Source organism: Pelophylax lessonae, assembly GCF_965119305.1.
Source record: "Pelophylax lessonae genome assembly, chromosome: 1".
NCBI classification, from domain to species: domain Eukaryota; kingdom Metazoa; phylum Chordata; class Amphibia; order Anura; family Ranidae; genus Pelophylax; species Pelophylax lessonae.
Window position 1 is genome coordinate 187,676,484 of NC_138768.1, and position 22,111 is coordinate 187,698,594.

Below are 22,111 nucleotides of genomic sequence, written 5' to 3' on the forward strand. Positions count from 1 at the left end.
CAAGTTCTTTCAAAAACTGTGTGCACAGCACTGTGTGTACCTATGGGTAGTCACACCATATATTGATTTGATTTGGATTTCTCTTTTATTTATTTACTTTTTTTATTTTCTGGATAATTGATAAAAATATACCTACAGTTGTGTTCAAAATTATTCAACCCCCAATGCTGTAAAGGGTTTTAGGGAATTTAGTGTACATTTGTAATTGTATTCAGAATGAAATCCTACAAGGACTTCTTAAAGAACCATATGCAACTAAAATGACATCAATTGGTTTTGTAATACAGTAGTAAATGTTTCTTTTGTGAATTCTTCATTGACATAATTATTCAACCCCTTAAAGACTACCACTCTGAAGAACAGAGGCTCATTGAAGGGTTTTCGATCAGGTATTGAAAACACCTGGGGATGTCAGGGAGCAGCAATAAAGCCTAATAAGCACCAATTAGGCAGCTTTAAAATGACTGTGATACTCAGCTCCTTCTAGACATTTACTGGTGTGGTTACAAACATGGTGAAGTCAAGAGAATGGTCCAGGAAGACAAGAGAAGAGGTGATGACTCTTCACAGGAAGGGCAATGGCTATAAGAAGATTGCAAAGATGTTAAACATACCAAGAGACACCATAGGAAGCCTCATTCGCAAATTCAAGGCAAAGGGCACTGTTGAAATGCTACCTGGTCGTGGCAGAAAGAAGATGCTGACTTTGACTGCTGTGCGCCACCTGAAGCGTAGAGTGGAGAAAAGTCCCCGTGTGACTGCTGAGGAACTGAGAAAAGATTTGTCAGATGTGGGTACTGAAGTTTCTGCTCAAACAATACGGCGCACACTGTGTAATGAAGGCCTCCATGCCAGAACTCCCAGGCGCACCCCCTTGCTGTCTCCAAAGAATAAGAAGAGTCGACTGCAGTATGCCAAAAGTCATGTGGACAAACAACAGAAGTTTTGGGATAGTGTTCTGTGGACTGATGAAACAAAATTTGAACTGTTTGGGCCCATGGATCAACGCTATGTTTGGAGGAGGAAGAACAAGGCCTATGAAGAAAAGAACACCTTGCCTACTGTGAAGCATGGCGGGGGGGGGGGGGTCAGTCATGCTTTGGGGCTGTTTTGCTTCTGCAGGTACAGGGAAGCTTCAGCGTGTGCAAGGTACCATGAATTCTCTTCAGTACCAGGAGATATTGGATGACAACTAGATGTAGTCCGTCACAAACCTGAGGCTTGGGAGACGTTGGACCTTTCAACAGGACAATGATCCCAAGCATACCTCCAAGTCCACTAGAGCATGGTTGCAGATTAAAGGCTGGAACATTTTGGAGTGGCCATCACAGTCACCAGACTTAAATCCGATTGAGAACCTCTGGTGGGACTTAAAGAAAGCAGTTGCAGTGCACAAGCCTAAGAATGTAACTGAACTGGAGGCTTTTGCCCATAAAGAATGGGCAAAGATACCCGTAGATCGCGTAGAGACACTTGTGTCAAGCTATGTTTCACGTTTAAAAGCTGTTATAACTGTAAAAGGATGTTGTACTAAGTACTAAGATTGAATGTCACTTGGGGGTTGAATAAAACTGATAATGATGTGAGCACAGAAAAGACATTTGTGGTTATTTCATTATAAATGTTATGTTATATTTTTCTGACCTACACATGCCTCTTTGATTTCATTGTAAGCAGGGTGACTGAATGATCAAAATCAATTTCAAACTGGCCGAAACAATCAATTTCAGTGGGGGTTGAATAATTTTGAACACAACTGTATTAACACTTATTTTTCTGAAAGCATTCTTACTCTACAGCATTTTGTCACACTTGCCTAAAACTTTTGCACAGTACTGTATATATATGTATATATATATATATATATATATATATATATATATATATATATATAGATATATTCTGCTCAAAAAATAAGAGGAACACTTTTTAATCAGAGTATAGCATCAAGCCAATAGAACTCCTGTGATATTGGTCTGGTCAGTTAAGTAGCAGAGGGGGTTGTTAATCATTTTCAGCTGCTTTGGTGTTAATGAAATGAACAACAGTTGCACTAGATGGGCAACAATGAAACAACCTCCAAAACAGGAATGGTTTTTACAGGTGGAGGCCACTACTAAAGAAGTCAATTAGATGACGCAACGCGTATAGGGGGCGGAGCTTGCTGGCGTATGTCTCCCTGCTGGATGTATCGACCCATAGAGTCTAATAGAGCCTGCACAGCTCATTGTGCTTCTAAATGTGAGTTTGATACTTGTTTGTTCGTTGCCCTGAATAAAATATTCAAACGGAGAGCACTACATCTGTCTCCATTTTTGTCCCCTTGGAGATACTCCCAAGAGAAATGAGAGCGGAGGATCGCGGTATTACAAAACTATAGGCTGACCGCTATCCTTAGGAGCATCTGGGAACAGTCTGTTCTGACCCGCTGGTAACACAGGGGTCAGAACGTGAGGTGAGCGGCTAATCTGTATATGGTGAAGTATTGCACATTTAAAGGTCCATTTCCAAGCACTGGCACTTTTGGATTTATGAACATTTATTGGCAGTTTTGCCAATAAGACTTGAGGATGACTGTTCTGTCAATGTAGTTGGGATATTGCACAGTTATTGGGTGAGGGGAGCGACGATCATTTGAGGGGGTCCCAAGGTGGTGGACTCTTTCAATAGTACATGGCATCGCTATTCCCAAGGCCTGCGGGATGTGCAGATTTCAAAGAGCCAGCCAGTGTTGAAGGATTCAGGGATTCTGAGATTGTTCCTACGGCAGCGATTTTAAAGATCCTCTACTTTCTCCAGAATGTATTGCTGCGCCTGTGTAAACTGTTGGTCGCTGGCATGTGAGGACTGCATCTCATCTTCAAGGTCAGATAAGCGGTACTCGAATTCTGAGAGCTACTTAGCATGTTCTCCCATCTCCCTGCGAAGCTGTAATATACCCGCTGCAACTGCCCTGTTCACAGCTGCTGTGATGGTAGGGGAGAAGATCGTAGCCACAGCTTGTGCCATGCGTTGGCATTGTTTATCATATGGGCCATCGTGGGATCCAAGGAGAGCGAGGGGTTAACATTGTCCTCTACGTGTATTGCGGCGGCCATGTTACCTGGCTGGGGAGCCATAAGAGAAGGAGCACCTTCCTGCCGGGGGCTGGGGTTCACTCCGAAGCCGTTGTGGCTCATGAAGCGGTCCATGGAGGCAGCCTATCAGTGGCGGCAAGGGGGACAGAGAAGCTGGTGGCTGCGAGTGGGGAGTAGCAGGTTTAGTGTGCAGATGAAGCCGGAGCCGCTGTGCTTCCCTCCCGTCTCATGAGGCGCCGGAACCGGGAAGTGTGTTAATAAATTGAAATAGAATCAACACTAAAAGTGTACCAGCAGATGCCCCTTTTAAAGTGAAAAGGTTTACCTCCAAAATAAAATAATCATGTAAAAGTATGGCGCAACTTTTATACAATAAAAAAAGTGAAAAAATATGTAAATATAATTTAAGGTTTTCCATCCCCATGCTTCAGAAGACAGAATGTGCCTTAATAAATTCACTCAAACCTGCTCCACCATAGTGAGGGCAAGAGTTCACACTCACCAACCACAAAAGTCCATAAAGGCCTCACTGGCATTAAATGTAGACTCCAAAGATATCTAGTTTCCTCAATATCCCGAGATTTATGGATTAGTAGATGCTGTATATTTCAAGGATCCCCAGACAGTTGTATCACTCTATGGACAATAAGTAAATTCTCAAAAAGATATATAGAGTAATATAGTACAGTAAGTAAATTCCCAAAAAGATATATAGAGTAATATAGTATAGTATTCTTTATTAAATGTATTAAAAACAAAGCAAAGTATTGCAATTACATTTATGGGTGCTTTTTAGGTAAGCATCAACACAGACAGCCTTAATGGTTGTGAACCACCACTCCGCCGGATCGGCGTGCATTCCACTGGTCGGAAGTGATGAAGGCCCCCTACCGGATGTGACATCAAACGTGGTGACTACGACGCCTCAAGGCATTTCGCAGGAAGTGTGTCATCAGTATCCTGTAACAGAACAGAATACACGGATACTAAAGTTATGAAGGAAGATTTTTTTTTTTCAATAGTTTATATTGATCCACTGTACACAAACTGCATATTTGCTTATTTAACAGAATTTTAGCTTTGTAACTATTAAAATCTTTTGAAACAATGAAGCCTTTATAGTGTTTTCTGCTAAAGTATTTCTATAAAATACCTTACATGGTACAGAACATTTCACAAATAGATTAATTTTGTTCTTAACAACTTTTTGGGTTTAATGCACTTTAAATTATACATAGAAGAAATGCTGCAGTAAGTAGATGTTGCCTTTTAATTAGGTCTAATTGGTCAATTTACTCCAGGTAACAACTTTATATTTGTGACATCTAACTGTACCTTCCTACCACAACAGTTGTAAACCGTTTCAGATTTCTTGTATGCTACATACTTGACTGCTGGAGTCTAGCAATGCTGATGTGCATTTTCCAGAGCTGTTGTTCATTAAATGTATACAGCAAGTGCTTATACCCAGAACTACTGTGTACTATTGATTGTATGATTTATGCATGTCAGGTATATCATACAAGCCGAGAGAGACTATTGGATACACCAAAGTTATTTTAATGGAAATCTGCAGTGATAAATTATCAAGGCTTCTGAAGATAGTTGTTCCCTGGCTGAGTTTGCTTTCTAATGCCTTAAGTATTTTCTAAAACGTGCGTGTACCCAACTTAAGTCATTGACCTAGACTGAGCATGCAATTTAGTAAAGCTGTCAGTTTCCTGGTCCGCATGCTTGCTCCAGTCAGTATGTCAAAATGCTAAAGTAATAAATAGACAGTCGGAGTGGTGGGGGGGGGGGGGGTGTTGCCTCAGATGCCTAGTAGGATAGTAAGGTGTGCCAACATCCCTATTTAAATGGTTTTGAAGTTTTGTTGGTTCCTCAAGCCAACAGAGAAAAGATGGGACTTTTAAGGCAGTAGAAAAGTAAATAAAAGTATAATGCGATTTTCATATGCGATTTTTATATAAAATATATTCATTTATTTGTGCTGACATAGATCATAAAGTGTGCTTCATTTGGGCAAGTGGCCCAAGAGTGAGTAGTGATAAAGAATAGAAGAAGTGACATATGTGAGATTGGTGACTTTAAAGGATGCTGTTATCCATGCAATTTCTGGATTCTACATGAGACATCCCAGTCCTACGCGTTTAGGCTCTTGCCTTTTTCACGGATTTCACCATATAATTGTATTTTCATGCAGATGTACTAGAATCAGGATTTATAGGGTACCTTCATAGCACTCTTCTCCTATGCAGCAGCAAAATCCTTGCAAGGGACTTCCATATGTGTCTCCTTTTGCTGGCGGTTAGAGGAAGCAATTCCTTGATCCTGTTTCTGCAGTAATATTAGCCCATCTGGTGGCTAGTGGTTCCTCCTTTGCCTGGATCGTTTCGTTTACAAGTTTGTTCAAGCCAATCTGGTGGCTAGTCGGTCCAGACCTGCAGAGTTCCTCTTGTTGGTGCGTCCTCCTGGAGGTGTTTCTCCTCCGCTGCTCGGGGAAGAATAGACAGTCAACTAGCCCCTATTTGCATCAGCAATACTGGACTTTGTTTTTCTGTCAGTACAGGTTTCCTTTAAAGAGCCCCTGTCGCCAGACCATTCATTTTAACTAAAATGTTCCCATACCATCATATGTGCATTTAATGTATGTTATGCATGTTATTTATCTGTAAAAAGCTTCCTTGTATAGATATCTAAGATGTCGTCATCTTGGATGTGATGCAGCCCAAGCAGATTCAGAGCTGTCACTTAAGTGACCCTCTGTAGCATTTCCCTTTGCTAATCCCCTAGCTGCTACATAAAAAGTTACAGTGGGTACGGAAAGTATTCAGACCCCCTTAAATTTTTCACTCTTTGTTATATTGCAGCCATTTGCTAAAATCATTTAAGTTCATTCTTCTTCCTCATGAATGTACACATAGCACCCCATACTGACAGAAAAACACAGAATTGTTGACATTGTTGCAGATTTATTAAAAAAGAAAGACCCTTTGCTGTGACACTCATATATTTAACTCAGGTGCTTTCCATTTCTTCTGATCATCCTTGAGATGGTTCTACACCTTCATTTCAGTCCAGCTGTGTTTGATTATACTGATTGGACTTGATTAGGAAAGCCACACACCTGTCTATATAAGACCTTCCAGATCACAATGCATGTCAGAGCAAATGAGAATCATGAGGTCAAAGGAACTGCCTGAAGAGCTCAGAGACAGAATTGTGGCAAGCACAGATCTGGCCAAGGTTACAAAAAGATTTCTGCTGCACTTAAGGTTCCTAAGAGCACAGTGGCCTCCATAATCCTCAAATGGAAGACGTTTGGGATGACCACAACCCTTCCTAGAGCTGGCCGTCCGGCCAAACTGAGCTATCGGGGGAGAAGAGCCTTGGTGAGAGAGGTAAAGAAGAACCCAAAGATCACTGTAGCTGAGCTCCAGAGATGCATTTAGGAGATGGGAGAAAGTTGTAGAAAGTCAACCATCACTGCAGCCCTCCACCAGTCGGGGCTTTATGGCAGAGTGGTCCGACGGAAGCCTCTCCTCAGTGTAAGACACATGAAAGCCCGCATGGTGTTTGCTAAAAAACACCTGAAGGACTCCAAGATGGTGAGAAATAAGATTCTCTGGTCTGATGAGACCAAAATAGAACTTTTTGGCCTTAATTCTAAGCGGTATGTGTGGAGAAAACCAGGCACTGCTCATCACCTGTCCAATACAGTCCCAACAGTGAAGCATGGTGGTGGCAGCATCATGCTGTGGGGGTGTTTTTCAGCTGCAGGGACAGGACGACTGGTTGCAATCGAGGGAAAGATGAATGCGGCCAAGTACAGGGATATCCTGGACAAAAACCTTCTCCAGAGTGCTCTGGACCTCAGACTGGGCCGAAGGTTTACCTTCCAACAAGACAATGACCCTAAGCACACAGCTAAAATAACGAAGGAGTGGCTTCACAACAACTCCATGACTGTTCTTGAATGGCCCAGCCAGAGCCCTGACTTAAACCCAATTGAGCATCTCTGGAGAGACCTAAAAATGGCTGTCCACCAACGTTTACCATCCAACCTGACAGAACTGGAGAGGATCTGCAAGGAGGAATGGCAGAGGATCCCCAAATCCAGGTGTGAAAGACTTGTTGCATCTTTCCCAAAAAGACTCCTGGCTGTATTAGATCAAAAGGGGGCTTCTACTAAATACTGAGCAAAGGGTCTGAATACTTAGGACCATGTGATATTTCAGTTTTTCTTTTTTAATAAATCTGCAACAATGTCAACAATTCTGTGTTTTTCTGTCAGTATGGGGTGCTATGTGTACATTCATGAGGAAGAAGAATGAACTTAAATGATTTTAGCAAATGGCTGCAATATAACAAAGAGTGAAAAATTTAAGGGGGTCTGAATACTTTCCGTACCCACTGTATGTATGGAGGTAAAGGAAAGGATGAAGGAGCTGGGCATTTACAGAGAGTAATTAATCTCTTCAATACAGGGCACTTTCACCCTCTTCCTGCCCAGGCTAATTTTAACTTTCAACGCTGTCACACTCTGAGGGACAATTGCATGGTCATGCAGCGCTGTACCCAATTGAAACTTTAATCATTTTCTTCCACAAATAGAACTTTTGGTGGTATTTATTCACTGCTGGGTTTTTAATTTTTTGCTAAAAAAAAAATAAAAAAAGGACTGAAAATTATGAACAGTTTTTCTTAGTTTCTGTCAGTAAATTTTGTAAATGAGCAGAGATCACAGATGTCCGCTGATGAGGCGGCACTGATTGGCACTGATAGGCTGCACTGATGGGCACTGATGAGGCGGCACTGAAGGGAACTGATTAGGTGGCACTGATGGACACTGATAGATGGCACTTATAGGAGGCACAGATCCGAGGTACTTGTGGGCACTGATAGGTAGCACTGATAGGCGGCACTTAAGGGCAACAATAAGTGGCACTTATGGGTAGCACTGATGAGCAGGCACTGAAAGGCAGCACTGACTGGCATCACTGATGGACACTGATTGGTGTCACTGATGGGCACTGATTGATGTCTCTGATGGGCACTGCTGGGGCTGCAATGATAATCAGGGCACTCCACCAAAAGGGGGCATGGCCAAGAGTGGTATGTGAGCAGACACATCTCACAGAATTCCCGGATTACATCCTGAAAATATCCTGTTTCCAGACACCTAAACGCTCCAAATCTTCTGCAATCTGCTCCCACAAGTTCACTGCTGTTCCAGGCAGGTAATCTGAAGTCCACAGCAGCCATGATGACCCAAAAGCATAAGGAAGATACATTTCTGCCTGACTCCCAAAATGGAGCCCAACAGGGAAGCACACGTGGAACAGACAGAAAGGATGTTGTGAGTAAACCTCCTAAAACCCCCAAAATGGCTCTCAGGGATAACCAAAGGGATATGAGATTCTATGCCCACAAATTATCTGGCCATGAGGAGAGGGGGTGGACGAGGAGTGTGCTTGTCCCCCAGAGATATATGACACAGAACAGGAAGAGTCAGAGTGGCTGCAGCAGCATACAACTTAAGCTGACTGAGCTGACCGAGCAGGAGTGGAGCAGTCTGTTATGGGAGAGGGAGGTGAGGAGCCTGCACAGCCGACCCTGTCTGATATCCTGAGAGCTATTAATAAATGTACAGCTTCTGTGGACACCTTGAAGACCCAGTTTGGGGGGCTGACAGAGGCATTGGCCCTGATTAGACAAGACCTCCAAAAAGTGAGGGAAAGAAGAACAGCAGCAGAAAGCAGGATCAGTGACATTGAGGACCAGCTACCACCCCTGGTCAGGGAGTCTCAGTCCACAGCCAGGCTGGCCAGAGCAACAGATATGAGAGCTAAGGACATTGAAAACCACCTCAGGCGGAATAATATACGGATAGTTGGCCTGCCAGAGGTGGAAGGCAGGAATAAAAAATAATCACCATTCACTATCAACTTCCACAAAATTAAGAGGGGTATGTGCAAATTCCAGGAGCTTCGCTAATAAAATGGATGAGTTGGAAATGTTAGTACATGAGGAGGACATAGACCTTGTGGGAATAACGGAAACTTGGTTCGACCCCTCACATGACTGGCTGGCCAATATCCAAGGGTATTCAGTGTACTGGAAGGACAGAGTAGGAATAAGAGGGGGAGGGGTATGTCTCTATGTCAAGAATAATGTAAGGGTGATAGAGAGGAGTGATATTATGGAAGGGATGAGTATGGGGTTAGAATCCGTGTGGGTAGAACTCCATAGGGAAGAAGTAAAGGGAAAAGTAATTGTGGGGGTTTGCTATAGGCCAACCAACCAAAGGGAGGAGGTAGAGCTGGAATTTATATCACTGTTGGGTAAAGTGGCAAAACTGGGATCAGTCATCATATTGGGGGACTTCAGTTATCCGACATTGACTGGGAAGAGGGGACTACACACTCACAGAAGGCCCATCTCTTCATGGAAATATTACAGGACAACTACATGTCTCAGTTGTTGGATTCTCCTACTAGAGAAAATGCAGCGCTGGATCTATTGATCACTAATGACCCAGACCTAATCTCAGAGGTAGGAGTCGAGGACAACCTGGGCTCTAGCGATCACAGGATGATCACATTTAGCGTAAATAACAAGGCAAGAGGAGAACATAAGAACCCTAAACTTCAGAAGGGCAAACTTTCCCAAATTGTGCTCAATGATGGAAAGGGTAAACTGGGACCAAACCCTAGGAACACTGACCACAGAGGAAAAATGAGAATGCTTTAGGAACATATTAAACAAATGCATCTCACAGGGCATTCCTATGGGACATAAATTTAGAAGAGACAAAGCCAAACCTGGCTGGCTAAACCGTAATGTTAAAAAACGTATTAGGGGTAAAAAAATGGCTTTCAAGAAATATAAATCAGAGGGCACAGTATCGGCTTTCGAGCAACACAAGGAGGCAAATAAGAAAAGTAAATACGAAATCAAAATGGCTAAAATCAACTTTGAGAGACAAATAGTGGAGGATAGTAAAAAGAACCCAAAGAAATTATTTAAATATATCAACAGCAAAAAAACTAGGGCAGAGCATATTGCACACATAATTAACGATGATTGGAGGATGGTTACAGAGGACACTGAAAAAGCAACCGTGTTGAACGCTTTTTTCTCCTCAGTCTTTACACAGGAGAAGGAGGGGTACACTGACCATGACTGTATGGTTAGTAGTAATACACAGGACTTGTCGCTGTGGCTAACAGAGGGTGAAATCAGGGAAAGGCTGGATAAAATTAACACAAATAAATCACCAGGCCCGGATGGCGTAGATCCGAGAGTACTCAAAGAACTTAGTAAGACTATATCTAGACCCCTGTTCCTGATCTTTGCTGACAGTATTATGACAGGAAATGTACCAGGGGATTGGAGGAAAGCTAACGTGATACCGATATTCAAAAATGGGCAGAGGCATGTCCCGGAAAATTATAGGCCTGTCAGTCTGACATCGATAGTATGTAAACTTCTGGAGGGGATGATAAGGGACTATATTGTAGAGTTTGCTAAAGACAACAACATCATCAGCAGTAATCAGCACGGGTTTACAAATGGGCGTTCTTGTCAAACCAATCTCTTAACATTCTACGAGGAGGTGAGCTGTGAGCTAGATAGGGGGAGACCAGTGGATGTGGTGTACTTGGATTTCACTAAGGCGTTTGATACAGTTCCCCACAAGCGCTTAATTTATAAAATAAGGTCTGCAGGTATCGACAGCAGGGTTTACTCTTGGATACGGAACTGGCTAAAAGGGCGTGTCCAAAGGGTGGTAATAAACAGCGCATACTCAGACTGGTCTGAGGTGGTAAGCGGGGTGCCCCAGGGCTCAGTCCTGGGACCAACCTTGTTCAATTTATTCATAAACAGCATTGAGGATGGGATCAGTAGTTCGATATCAGTTTTTGCAGATGACACAAAATTGGCCAGGGCAATAACTACACAGCATGAAGCAGATATCCTACAAAATTACCTCGACAAAATAACAGAGTGGGCAACGACATGGCAAATGAGGTTTAATGTGGAGAAGTGTAAGTTTTTGCACTTGGGGACTAAAAACATAAAAGCACAATACACTTTAGGAGGGGGGACCTTTGGGGGAATCAAAAATGGAGAAAGATCTGGGAGTCTTGGTAGAGGATAGACTAAGCAATAGCATGCAATGTCAAGCGGCAGCTGCCAAAGCCAGTAGAATATTAGCATGCATAAAGAAAGGGATGTATTCCAGAGATAAAACTATAATCCTTCCACTTTATAAAACTCTGGTCCGACCGCATCTGGAGTATTCTGTCCAATTCCAGTCCTCAGGAGGGATGTGTTGGAGCTGGAGAGAGTCCAGAGAAGGGTAACTAAACTAATTAGGGGATTGGAGGACCTTAATTATAAAGAGCCTCTGCAATCGCTTGATTTATTCTCCCTGGAGAAGAGACGCCTGAGAGGGGACATGATGGCAATTTATAAATACCTCAATGGTGATCTCAGCATAGAAAAAAAGCTATTCAGTCTAAAGGATTGCATGAGGACTCGAGGGCATACAATGCGATTAGAGGAGAAGCGTTTTACCCACAGGCAACGCAGGGGGTTCTTTACTGTTAGGGCTACAGGATTGTGGAATTCTCTACCACAAGAGGTGGTTTCTGCGGGAAGTATGGTTGCTTTCAAAAGACTCTTGGACGTACATCTCACGAATCAGAACATGTATGAGAGATGATTATGGCCACACACACCTACACAGGTTGAACTGGATGGACCATTGTCTTTATTCAACCTCAACTACTATGTAACTATGATCCAGCGCTGTGCCCAAGAGCAGCAGTGCAGCGCCCTCTCTCTCCTCACTGGACATGAGGCAGCAGCAGGAGCCTGCTACTGTTAATCAAATCCAGTGAGGAGGGAGCAGGGGCAGGGCTGAGCTGCATTGTGTGTGTCAATAGACACACACAGCCTGGCTCGGGATAGGAAGTGGCTTCCTATGGGGGCACACAGAATGGAGGAGGAGCTGAGAGCGCCGGTGGGGGACCTGAGAAGAGGAGGATTGGGTCCACTCTGGGCAAAACTATTGCAAAGAGCGGGTAAGTATGATATGTTTGTTATTTTAAAAAAAAAATTAACTTTACAATCACTTTAAGGCTGCTGTGACCAGGGAGGTAGGGAGCACAATCATTTTGGTAGCTGGATATCACTCCTTGGCAGTGCACACCGATTTCCCTTCTGACAATCAGAACCGATTAGGGGAACTTTGTGATTAGTGATTATTATGTAATACCCAAATAGTTTATTTGAACAGACTTAAAGGGTAACTCCACTTTCGTGGGGAAAAAAAAGCAAATAAAGAAAAAATAATATAGCGTATAAAATTACGACACAAGTCATATTATAATTGTATAAATAAAGATGAATCGGCGCTATATTCATAAATATCACATCTATGACGTATCCAGCATATAGTATAGTGAAAAAAGTCAGAAGGCATGTAGTGTCACAGGAATAAATGTAATGATAACGTTCCAACTAAGTAAAACAATGGGATAAAAGTGCTCCAAAAATTTAAATAGTAATAAATAATATATCAAACATCCATAGTGCTAAATGACACATATAGCATCAATAAATTAATATATGACAGTGCAGAAAAAGTGCTGGTGACAATAAAGTGTCAATAAATGTGCAAATAAATGCTAATCAGCAACTGTAGGCCAAAAGGCTACAGATGTGAGCACATGGCTTCTGCTGCCATGTTTGTTTGATGGTGAAATGACCATCAAGGCTGAACTATGACAACACAGTGCTGTGAGGGTCAAATGCTGTGAAATGGGAGCCTGAGGTCGAGATAGGAGGTGAAGACCCCACAAAGTATAAGCGCCTTATAACGGACAGAACAGGATTACCCGGAAGCAGGAATAGGATATTGGAAAGAGTGAAAAGCCCCTCATTATCACCCCGAAGGCTAACCTATATACACAGGCGTATTTTACACCTTATCAAAGTGAGAGTTTAGAGCACCTAGATGTGACACCTGGTGGAGGCAGCAAGTCACAGCACTTTTATCTGCACAGAAGCACGTTTTGGTTTTTAAAGTTGAAGAGATTGAGTTGAATTACACCATATTGTGGATGATATTTAATGGACACTAATGAACACTGCACCTTATTAATTTAATTTATATTGGTTTAAGAGTGAAAGCACAAAGCACTTTATATTTTTTTGGAGCAACTATTTGCACATTTTTTAATTGGAATACGTATTTATTGGTTGTCTTTAATATTTTTTGAAGATTGAAAGCACTCAGCACTTTTAAATATGTTTAACACGGTATAGAGGGAATACAGATTGTTTATACATTTATTTATTTGCGTCATCACGTTTATATTTGAAGTGGAAATATACCCCAGCCAAAAGAATATGTCATTTTAAAAAAATAGCACTTTATTGAGTTTAATAATTTAAATATCTATCACATCATCTAATATTTTAACATTTCACTTCTGAAGCGCGCCACAAACCCACATTAATTTAATCCTGTATCAACTGGTTCCTGGTACCAGTATCGTGGTGCAGCAATAAGAAGGAAACATACACTACCTCAGATAGCGCAGGAACCACCCATACACATAAGATTACCTGTAAGTATTATCCTAGCACATTACATAGAAATGCATGAAATATTATTCTGGTGCTAGGTTCACTTTAAAGGAAACCTACAAGCTGCCAGTGCTCACCTCCTAAATGCAAGTTGCCTGACTGTCATTCTGATACCCTGACTTTAATGCTGTCTGACTTTCCAAAACAAGTATGCAGCATGTGATGTCAGAGTAAAGGCTGCCTATTTGGTTTAAGTCAGAGACTCAAAGCATCGAAATCAGAGGATGAGCATGTCATGCAGAGAACAAGCATTTTTAACAGCAGGCGTGCAATGGACTATATATTTTTCTCCGGACAGGTTTCTTTATACTGTCCCCCCTGTGTGGCCTTTGCCTTGTTATGGATTTATTTTTACTAGCGAGATGTAAAATTACACTCCAGAAAATGATTTCTTCACATTTCCATTCACACTCTCAATTAATAAACTGAATGGTGACACTTAAACCCTGACCTGTCTGAATACCAAAATTCATATAAATGCAGTTCCTTAATTTACTGCATAAATTAGTCTTGACTTTTTCTTATTTTTATTATAATGACTTAACAAAAGAGTTCAGAGAGTTCAGATAAATTATATTAAAATGTTTTAGTGTATGTTTTGGAGCAAATGTATGCTTTCAATACCATCAATTCCCATCAGTCTTCACTTGTTTTTCTTTCACATTTAACGCCAACACAAACTCCAGTTAAAGTCAGTCCCACGTACTGCTAATCAGTACAGGATTATATCACCGGTTACCGCCACCACCCTGGTGTTTTCATGTGCTGATAGTCACCTCTTTCAGCAGAAGATTTGAGCAAATAGTGGTTCATCAGGCAATAGCAGACACCAGCAAACAGATGGGATGCTGGACTGACTCATAGCAAAAGCTTTTATTTTAAGGTTGTATTTCTGGTAGGGAATATTTGGAGCAAAGCATATGCTAGCTTAAAAAAAAATGCAACACCTGGACAGAAATAGAATTGGACTTATAGGAGTCATTGAATTTCTGTCAGATCATAACCAATGTGTTAAATATATTTTTCTGTTATTTTTCTCTTATAATGCATGGCCTAACAAACACACGCACACCGATTAATTGAACAAAGCCATAGGAAATGTTTTGTTTTTTTTCTCTGCATGCCCTTGCAAATGGAAATTATTTGTGAGATGTAGCATCTCTGTAAAGTGTAAAATAGTAATAGGATGGCTGACCTTGATAAAACATGAGATGGTAAGTAAACAGGTCTTCATTTTGCAATGTTTGTGTGAGCTTTTTTTTTTTTTTTTTTTTTTGCCAGAACATCAAGTAGCAACGACTTTCCCAAATGAGATTACGGTAGCCTTGAAATATGTAGCCTTGAAGTTCTTCTTCTCATGAGGCTCAATTTGTATTGCTCACAGCAGTTTCAATAATAATTATTATTTTTACTGCATACAGGATGAGGAGCCCCGTTGCCTATATCTTGCAAAGATTCATATTTTATAGTATATACACATTTTAAAAAATCATTTATACTGAATTCATTAATGTGCTGGAAAAAAATGAGAAACACTTTTGTTTTGTAAGCTGTATTCTCATTTTAACCACTTCCGGACTGCCCACTTTGTATTTACGTCGCTACTTTGATGTTGACTACTGGAGTTATGGTAGCAGATATAGTTACATAGTAGTTGAGGTTGAATAAAGACAATAGTCCATCCAGTTCAACCTGTGTAGGTGTGTGTGGACGTATTCATTTCCCATACCCCTGAATATTTTGATCTTGGAGATGTATGTCCAAGAGTCTTTTAAAAGTAGCCATACTCCCCGCAGATACTACCATTTGTGGAAGCGAGTTTCACAATCTTATAGCCCTTACTGTAAAAAAAAACCCTGCGTAGCCTGAGGTTAATTCGCTTCTCCTCTAGTCGCATTGTATGGCCTCGTGTCCTCTTACACTCCTTGCGACTGAATCGTTTTTTTTCTATGCTGAGATCACCATTGAGGTATTTGTAAATCGCTATCATGTCCCCTCTCAGGCGTCTCTTCTCTAGGGAGTATAAATCAAGCGCTTGTAAATGCTCTTCATAATTTAGGTCCTCCAATCCCCTAAAAAAAATCTTATTTGCCCTTGGACTCTTTCCAGTTCCAGCACATCCTTTCTGAGAACTGGCGACCAGAACTGGACAGAATACTCCAGGTGTAGCCGGACCAGAGTTTTATAAAGTAGTAGGATTATAGTTGTATCTATGGAATACATCCCCTTCCTTATGCATGCTAATATTCTGCCGACTTTGGCAGCGGCAGCCTGACATTGCATGCTATTGCTTAGTCTATCTTCTACTAAGACTCCCTGATCTTTCTCCATTCTTGATTCCCCCAAAGGTTCCCCCCTAATGCATATTTTGCAGATAGCTGGCCCTTGATGATCGTTATGCCCCTTGATGAGCAACACTGGTTGGAAACGCGTTGGGTGTGGTTGCCTTTCCTAGTGGCGTCGCTGCAACGCTTGCAGTGGCGTGACGGATGTGAGTAATCACCGGGGTTTTCTCTCATTTAACGGGTATGGGAGTCTTCCTCTGGAAGATCTGATTGTGGGAGATGAAGCTGTGATGGTGGAAGTTGTTAACCACCTGATATGCCTTTTTTTACAATTGATCTGGTGAGTTTGGATTGCATGTGGGGAAGAAGGAAGAAAACACATGGTGTTAAACTAAAACTTCCATCACTGGTGTGACCCGCCCCCTTTTATAATCCATGCTCCTCACAGTATCACACTATATTAGATTTTGTTTTATCTACATGTACACCGGAATGATTTATTTGTGAATCCTCCACTGGACAATCTTGAGAGACTTTGAACTTTTTCTGGACTTTTTTGCAGGAGGGCGTGACTACTGCCCAGCGGAGTTCTTTTTTATACATTCTAGCTCTGCAATTTTATATATTCATGTTATTTTAGAAAGGTGTTGATTCTTCTATTGTCAGCTGCTCTTATATTAGTGTGCGCGGATTCTCTATTATCATTTACCCCGGTATTTTCTTACATGGCGGGCGGTCCGCTTTAAAGCATAACACCTCTTTTGTTGAGAAAAAAATATTCCCCTCTGGGTGATCTATTTACATTACAAGGATTTTAACAAATTTTGTTGCAGATTGCTACCTTTTGTTATTCTGAGGAAATCCATGTTTGTTCCTCTGTGCTGAGGTCTAATGGGAGTGATCTATCAGCTGTGGCAGCTGCAGAGCACTAATAAGAAAAGCTGCTGGGCTTGCATCCCTTTAGACGTGTTATTATTGGAAGTATCTCACCAAAAATGACATTTTTGTTGCAGGGGATGCCAGAAATCTGACAGACTTCTGGGAAAATTGGTGAGCCAATCACACAAGCAAGTAATTATGTTTCTGGGATGTGGTCAGGTCAGTACACATTCTGTGTACAGAACAACTCCAGGTAGCCATATTGCATTGCATTTGCAGAAAATTACAACAGCTGCAGATTGAAAAAGAAAAGGTAATTTTTAATAACATTCAATTGCAATATGATTTGTGTCACAATTGTATTGTTTTTGCTATTTCTTTCCCCACGAAAGAGGAGGTATTCTTTAACATAAAAGTGGTCCTAGCGGCAGATTCGCCATGGGATCAATTTTATGGGTCGTTTTGCCCACTAACCAGAGCTGTCGGTAGCGGGTAATACGATCCGATCCGCTTGCCTAATGGGGAAGGAGATCGAGTGAGGGCAAGATGGCCCTCACTCGACTCTATGCCCTTGGAGGACCGGAGCGACGTCAAACGTCACTTCCGCCCAACAGCCTTAAAGGGCCAAATTTTTTATTGAATAATGTAGATGCGAGATCTGGGGTCTTTTTGACCCCAGATCTCACATTAAAGAAGACCTGTCCTGCTTATTTCTATTACAAAGAATGTTTACATTCCTTGTAATAGGAATAAAAGTGATAAAAAAAAAAATTTTTTTAAAGGGACGGTGTAAAAATATAAAGTAAAATAAATAAGAAAAAAAAAATTTAAAGCGCCCCGTCCCTCTGCTTGCATGCAGGAGCGAACGCATACTCAAGTCATGCCCACATATGTAAACGGTGTTCAAGCCACACATGTGGTAACACCGCGATTGTTAGAGAGAGAGCAATAATTCTAGCACTAAAACTCTGTAACTCTAAACTGGTAACCTTTAGAATTTTTTTTTAAACCGTCACCAATGGAGATTTTTAGGTACCAAAATGTGTTGCCATTCCACGAACATGCGCAATTGTGAAGCATAACATGTTAGGTATCAATTTTCCTCAGCGTAACATTATCACATTATAAAATTATAAAAATTGGGTTAACTTTACTGTTTTCTTATTTTTTGGTGTTGCTATATTGATGGGCCACCTAAGCAGGGTAAAGAGAAACTCATTTAGAATAAAAAGGATGTCAATCATTCACTCAATCACTAATTTCAGGGAAATCTTTCATGGAGCACAAAAGATTACTTTTTTACATTTTAGCATTGGTATAGCATGACTGTTGTGGTGGTGCCTGGCTTTCCATGCTTTTTGTTTGAAAATAGCTTGCTTATTGGCCCGAGAAATGGCCAGAATTAATTACTACAATTTGCACTTTATAGACATCAATGTGGTTCATCACATAGAGACAGAAACTGTTCACAAACTGATCCCAGGCAGATTCACTCATTCCTACTTAACAGATAAAAGATTAAAGATTATTTTTAATCTTTCATGTCGGTTTAGAAAATGATAAGAGATATTTAAATTGTTATTGAAACCCCCAGTCTGTTTAAATACATTTACTTCTCTGGCTGTGTCTTATGTGGACATAATCCCACATCTCTAAAGTGGGAATGAGCAATTTTAACTAGATATAATTGTTTTTGGCAGTCACTGTGCAAATAGAAAATTAAACTTGAAGGCCCTCTTAGAAATATTTAGTCATTTTTCTATTGTTCTCTGTTGATCATTTATAGATATGGGTAACATGCTTGACCGATTTACAGTGATCAAAAAGATATGCATGTTGGGTTAGAAAACAATTTTCTGAAGGTCTGATTATTCAGAAACCAACATTTGTACTCCTTTGAGATAGCCGACTTTATTACCAGTCAAAGATATTACTCAGTTAATGACTGGAACCATTTGAAAATGACTCTGCTTTGTTGATCATGAATAGTTCACATTATTAAATAATCGACATTGCTACCAACGTACAAGCATTGGTCACAGGTAACTAACTGTGATATTGCCTTTCATAGTCTAATTAGGATAGAGAACACACCTTGCTCTGCAGCCCATTGATCCAACTCATATGTGTCTTCTCTATGTGAAGACTGCATTGGCTGATAATTTGTTTGATATCAACTCACGGGGAAGTTTTACCTTTTATCTGGGGAATTTTGGAATTTTTTTAGAATGTAGCACTGCCCCCCTGAGGACTGCTGAATTCTTCAACTTTTTGAGTCCCTCTGGGTTACCGTTAGCAACTGCATGCACAAATTTAACACTTTACTTCCTGGCTCAGTCAATGATCAGTCTAGGGGTTATGGTTGTTTTTGTTGTTTTATTTTAAATGGGGATAGGAGAAGGGATAGAATGGGATACTCCAGAATTGAACTATTCACAGTTGATGAGGACTCCTATTTGAGGATGCAGCCAAGCTGCAGATTCACCTTGCCACTAGATTAATTTTAGGTAAAGTCTCTGTCATGAAACTTGATTGAGCAACTATCTTCAGGGAACTCGCCTAGCACCCCCTTTCATTCCACCAGCTGACACCCGTCTTCTGACTACTCTACTCCGGGGTTGCCCCCTCACAGGGCAGGCCCTTTGACATGATCCCCTGTACTCATGATACTGTTTTTCCAGGTTCTCCAGTGTCTCAACCCCTCTAGTCAGCTCTCCTGGACCTCTGGGTTCAGCTCCTTCCTTCTGGTTCACCAGGCCAACTGCCTGTGACCACATGCCACCAATGCAGAGGAGGAGATAGCCATCACCCTCCCTCCGGGACTCTGCTCACCAGTCAAAGACCCCAAGCACATGTGCTCCTGGCTTTTATACCACACCCCAGAATTCACTGAGACAACCAGTCTGTGCCAATCACGGAGGCTGTATCAAAGCCTGTGTACCCATTGGTCAGGTTTTCTCCACTGTCCAAACTGCCTCCCTATTGGACCAGCGTGAAACAATCCCCTAGACCAGATGAATCACACACTGAGCACCAGAAGGGGGGGGGGATCTTGGAGGGGGGAAGCTGCACAAAGAAGTTGTTTTACCTTAATGCAGAGAATGCATTAAGGTACAAAAAACCTTCTGCCTTTAGAACCACTTTTGAAAAATAAAATGCACTTATGTTAATATAAATAATTCAATATTTTTTCAAATACAAATCTACCTAAAACATGTTTCAGCTGAGTATAGTAAGGAAGGGTTTCTTAATTTTGCAGCTTCTGCTTCGGTGAGCCGGATTTCCTGGTTGCCCTCTTTAAAGTACATTTTACTTATATTCTTATGGAGAATCCGCTAGATTTTTACTGGCATAAATCTGTTATTTTTTTAAAGTAAGCTGAAATGAAACATTCTCTACCACTATTTCTCCAGTAACTTAAAAAGAGTTATTTGCTGGCAGCATTTGTCTTCCAACAAATCTCTCCAATGAAACACGGGCACAAAAAGGGACTTGCCATGCTATTGACCATTCCCCACTTCATTCAAACCTAAAAAATAAAAGGTTTTTGCTTTATAGACACATTAAGACAAATATTACCCTAAAATGGCTAAGTGTGGGCAGTGTAAATCTTTCTTTCAGCACTTGTATGCTGTTTGCATTCTCAAAATGTCAGAGAGAATGAAGACCTGTCAAAGACAGTCAGGATCACCCTATAGTAAACAGTCATACTGCACTAGATAGAGAAAAGGCCTAATTTGATTGTTTGTGTAGGCAATTCACATTACCTAAGACAGTTCTCCGCTCATTTTGATAAACAGTACCTGGTGTTTACCCTAGAAAATTTTTGCTTTTGGGTAGGCATACTTTTTGGTTTTTAAAAGGCTGCACTGCTGAAGTACATTGCAGTGTTTGAAGAAATTTGACAGTTTTGACCTGTTCTTTAGGAGGACATTTTTCTCCTGCTCACGAGATACCATTAATCGGGGGTTCTCTGTGGCTCTGTTTTAATGCTCAAAGTAGAAACAGATTTGCAGATTCACAGTGAGAGTTTGAATTGTTTCAAGACCATCTTTAAATGCAGTACTACAAATACATACATGTACTGTAAGAAAAAAAAAAAAGTCCATGAAACTTTAAATAGTAATTTATTCAGTTCTGCTAAAATCCTAGGTTTTATGTGAACTGATATAGAGACACAGCTGTCAGGGTGAGTTGATGGATAGTGATTGAGCCAGTCAAGTCCTATAATCCATGAACCATTTAGATAACAAGCTGAGTCTGCAGAAGGGTAAAAAAAAGAAGGGAACCTATAGTCAAATTTTTTAAGTTCCAAAAATATCTATGGATGTGTGTCATTTTGCCAATTGTCCTGATTTATAGAAATGATCTTTACATTCACATTGGACATGAAGGCTCAAGTCTCATGGTTTCCACTGTGCCATCTGAAATGATGTGTAACGTATCTATTGGTTCTTTTACTTCTCCTGAACTAGTTATGTCCTTTTCCCTTTGACAGAATAAATGTAGATTTGACCTTGATGTACCCCAGTGCTCTCTATATTTCCCTAAATCAGCTCAAGATGTTATTTGATGTTATCCAGTATGATATCAGTTTAGGCAAAGCAACTTTTAGCTAACTTTAGAACTAAAATGAACATAATTCTAAAGTCTGACAGCAATGTGACCCTTTTGCATGACTAAAACTTGCTAAAGATTTTGAAGTTTCCTCATACAGTTAGTGAGGAGATGTTATTTTGTTGCGTTTTGTATAGTCAGAACATTTCACTGGTGCACAAGGTTCAGAACTTGGATAAATTACGATTTTCTAAATAAATAGACGCTGTTCACCTTAGCAAAGTTTGGTTCACTAGACTGTAAGAATGCTTACACAGGCAGCAAAAAGTGGATCTTGGTATGTGTCAAGCACACCCCTACTGAACAGCTTAGAATATACTGGATTTATTAGACACCTTGTCAAACTGCACAAACTCAAATGTTTCTTGCAGCATTTGGGCTGTGCTATCCCCTTGATTTTAGTTGTTTTGTCCTCCTATGGACAATTGATCGCAACATGGACTGGAGGAGGCTGAAACAGCACAGGTAATGAATGTGAGAGTAAGGCCACAATAAATTGGGGCCAGCTATAGCGCTTGCTTTACATGAACCAAAACTGGACAATAGCTTGTCAGTACCAAAGTGTTATTAGATTGGTAGGCCTTGAATATA